This window comes from Helianthus annuus, chromosome 3 (assembly GCF_002127325.2).
Source record: "Helianthus annuus cultivar XRQ/B chromosome 3, HanXRQr2.0-SUNRISE, whole genome shotgun sequence".
Lineage (NCBI taxonomy): Eukaryota > Viridiplantae > Streptophyta > Magnoliopsida > Asterales > Asteraceae > Helianthus > Helianthus annuus.
This window is the reverse complement of record NC_035435.2, coordinates 159,255,226-159,259,552: the sequence shown is the minus strand read 5'-3', so window position 1 is coordinate 159,259,552 and position 4,327 is coordinate 159,255,226. Positions and strand designations below refer to the sequence as shown.

General features: G+C 34.9%; 1 long non-coding RNA gene across 1 annotated transcript; it reads left to right on the top strand.

Moving 5' to 3' along the window:
- The first annotated feature begins 852 nt into the window (after positions 1 to 852).
- LOC110928228 lies at positions 853 to 2,164 on the top strand. The gene is made up of 3 exons (XR_004888717.1): positions 853 to 1,069; positions 1,162 to 1,599; positions 1,687 to 2,164. It is a non-coding gene; the product is annotated as an uncharacterized LOC110928228 (long non-coding RNA).
- Positions 2,165 to 4,327: the final 2,163 nt, after the last annotated feature.

Below are 4,327 nucleotides of genomic sequence, written 5' to 3'. Positions count from 1 at the left end.
ATTCTTGAAGAACCATTCGAGCAGTCAATAGATTCTCCATCAAGCCTCATCCACTCCCCTAGTTGTTCAGTCCCCAATTGTGATCCTTGGTAAACTCTTCACCTCCTTAATCGTTCATTTCTTCCAATTGTGAAGGTAGAGAATCATCCATTTCAATTAGAAAAACTAGGGTTCATGCGTGTTTGTACAATGATCACTATTGCATCCGGACGCTATTGGCGCTTCTGATCCTCCTTCATCTCAATTCGGTAAGGTACTTTACGCTAATTTGTTTCCTTAAGTTTGTTATTGTTTGGTCTGTAAGGTATTCTCTCTATGATTTGAATAAGTTTCGTTGTTTAGGGTATTCTCTCTATGATTTGTTCGTGAATGACAAGTCCAGTTTCACTCTTTGTTTAGGTAAGACAAAACGCGTTAGCTATTATATTCTTTGTAATTAATTGTTGGCAAATTGGATGTTTTCTGCTTCCGGTTTCAATTTCATAACACATTGAATACAAACAGTGAAGTGCAGTCTAAACATGAGCAGCAAGCCCTTCCTATATGTGCAGATTTGAAGACTTAAGCAACTAAGTGATGGTATTAATTAGAAACCCTTTGTTCTTTTTGTTACCCAGATAATTTTCTTATACTTGATTATATAAGTTTTAGCAAATATTTTTGTTTCAGAATTTGGAAAAAGACGAAATTGCAGTCCATATGAAGTTAAAACATTAACTGTTGGTTCTTTTCCTGGATATGAGGTTGTAACATCCCTTCGGAGTCTCGGTAAGATCTTTGATTATGCTTTCAATTTGTTCTTGGTTCTCTACATGTTTGCTAATTTTGTTTGTTATTATGATGTGGCTATAAGGTGAGGAACATGAGGCGTTAAAGACGAAATATCAAGAAGAATGCCATGTTTTGAAGTACATATGTCAATTAGAGTTCACAGAGAAAAGGCGACATTGGTAATTTATTGTTTCCACTGTTGTTTTTTTTTTGCTGCACATTGCTTCTGATACTATGTGAAATCACTGGTGATGAATATGGAAATAGCAAGATGGTGATTGTAGCAACACCAACTAAGGTATTGGAAACTATAAAATCAACTGAATATTATTTCTGAGCCATGCCTTAGTTGATGTCATTGGAACTGATCCAGTTAGAATTCCTTTTTAGGCCTCCAGAGTGTATGAAGTTTACAAACTTTGGTTGCTTGGTTCCTCCTTGACGGTGAAAGGGAGGGCGAGGAGAAGGAACACTAACTACTGGTAGCGACTAGGAAGTAAGCACGCAGATGGTGACCTGTTGAGGGTGGAACAAACGTTTGGTAGGTCCTGCACGTGTCCTGTTGAGGGTGGTGTAAATCGAAGCGATTGTTGATGAAAGTGAAAAGTGCTGTCTTCCTCCAGTCAAACAAGATCAATTTGAAGGTTGTATAAATTAAAAATGAACAAACGTTTGGTAGGTCCTGCACGTGTCCTGGTGTAAATCGAAGCGATTGGTGATGAAAGTGAAAAGTTCTGTCTTCCTCCAGTCAAACAAGAAGATCAATTTGAAGGTTGTATAAATTAAAAATGAACTTCGGGTGACCTTCAATCCTTCATCCTGTTTGAGGTACAATATCTGCATTGTTGTTTTTCTTTCTATAGTTATTTGCTTGCCTTTAAATTGGAATTAGTTTCTTTTTTTCTTTTACATTAGCAAGGAGTGTATTATACTTTGGATCATTGGGGAACAAATTTTAGGGGTTTGCTCATGTTGTTGGCTGGGAAATCTGGTATTGAATTCCAAGAGTTTGTTGAGGTGTCAAACCCTCCTCAATAGATGGGGTTGGAAATCTAGAAGTAAGATTTTCATTCTCTTAATTCAGTTTAGTCTATTATATATCTTCTATGACATTCATATTTTAGACCCTGTAAGATGTGTCAAGATGTCATTTTTATTATGGGCCATAACAGGCTTCAGGACACGTGAACACTTTTTTGGACAGTTTTTATTGTTTTTTTTAGATTAATGTGTTACTTATGATCAAGAAGCTAAGATGAAAAGTTATGGTTCAGATTTTAAGTTTAAGGGATTGATATCTTTGGACATAAGGAAGAGCTACCTAGAACGGATATGGAAATTGGCGATTCCCCATAACTACAAAGAGAAATGCAGAGAGTCTGGACTAAAAACAACTGCTTGATGTGAGTTTCTCACCTCTTAAATTTTGTCGAGTTGGGTTGTATTTGATCTTAAACGTGTCAATTAAACAAATTAGCCTAAACGTATCAAGTAAAAAAAAAGCTCAAATGGGTTGAAAGTGGCATAAACTATTTTTTAATTTTTTAATATAGATTCGTTTTTTAATATACAAAAAAATTGCTTGATGTGAGTTTCTCACCACTTAATATAATGAGTCAGGTGGGTAAAATGAATGAAAATTAATTAAAAGGAACTTGTCAAACTGGTCGCAAATTTTAATCTCTAGCTAATATGAGAATTTATGTGTCACTTTCTTTTATGTTATTCTAAGGTGATTACTAATTTATTTTGAATTTTTCCTTTACTCCCTTAGCAGTTGGATTTCCTTCCTAGGGTTTTAAAGCTTTTGAAGCACTTGACCTATCATAATTCATAAGAATTGTTGTTTAGAAGCACCAGATCGATTAACAACTTGGTGATATAATGGGAATTCTAGGGTTGGTGATGACATGAACATCTATGAGACAACTGACGATGAGGAACTGAATTTTGATTATAGACAAAAAAATGCAAGGCCTTTATAATATTGCCACATCAGCTTGCAGCACAAAGCACACATGTATCACTTCTAAATCTTACCATGATCAAAATGTACCGGATAATGGAAACTTTTATAAACTATGCACTCTTCGTCATATTGGTTTTTATTTTATTAAGTTGTCACCGCAAACCGCAGGTACAGTCGAATGAAGTATTTGATATAGTCACATGGGACAGAAAATTTTAAGACGGTTGTTGAGCAGTGCTATGGAAAGACGTTTGAACCTGCATGAGAGTTGCTCGAGTGGGAGTTCAAAAGCCATCTGAGATGGCACACACAAGTAAGTTCAGTCTATTACATTATCTTCACATAGTTTGGTTTGCAATATGATTACTAAAAACGGTTTTTAACCAAGTTCCGTTTTTAAGTTATTTGTTGATTACACCGTTTCATGTTTTACTACTTTGTCAATTATATTTTCTATCATTTTATGGTTATAAACTCTTGACAATCGCTTTCTTTTATAAATTAAAGAATGGTGTTTTTGTTCGTAATGCTTTTGATATTTGTGTCCACTTAATGTGGGTGTTTGGGATTGTTTATTTTGAGCTCCTTTTAAGTTTTTTTCTTCTTAAAATTTAGTAGGTCATTTTTGTAGTGTTTGGATAACGTGTTTTGAGAATGAGTTTTAGTGGTTTGAAAATAAGAAAATGAAAAGTTAGATGGTTGCAACCTTTTCAAAAAAGGATATGGAAAAGAAGAAAAGTAGAAGCGTTCCCGAACACCCTCGATATACATTATCTTTGTTTGTTACATTGTTAGCGTAAGCCGTCCAACGGACGGGTATTAAACTAGTTAGTGACGGTTGTCATGGCCCCAACCATGGCAAATTTACCAACATATTAGTTACCAATGGAAGTGTCACCAACTGACCATCGAAGGATGTCCAATATCGACGAAGATTCCTTAGATATGACCGTGGTTTGTGCTGACTTAACTAAACCAAGCCAACCCCAAGACCAATAGTTAGCAATGATCTTCCACCCATTAATATCTGATCGGAGATCTATCTTAGTAAATAATACTAAAAATATCTACAATTTCTGGAAATTAACATACATTATGACTTTAAGAAATAAAAAATTACAAAATCAACAATAATTTATGTAAAGATATAAGAATGACGAACTATCTAGTTACAATGAGGTGGAGTAGTCTGTGGGCTTGGTACTCGCTTGTCTCATATGAATTAACTAATCAATATTGTCTTATGTTTTTTTTAACGGCAAATCTGAATCATTGACAGACCACTGAATTACAAAACCACTTGATCATATCCATCTCCGCTAGGGTATAATGTCTATACACCAATTCAGGAGGAAACCCAATAAATCTAAAAAAACCCCTTGTAGAAATCGAACCCAAAACCTAATGGTGTCTAAGCATTATCCCACCTTCAAAATGTCACTAGACTATAACGATTATTATTAAAAATTGTTCTTAATCATTATTCAAGTTCATTAATTCCGAAGACTTGTTTATGTGGTGTTTAGATCACTGAAACAGAATTTTGTGTTAAACTTACAATCGGGGTTGGGGGGGGGGGGTACTTCT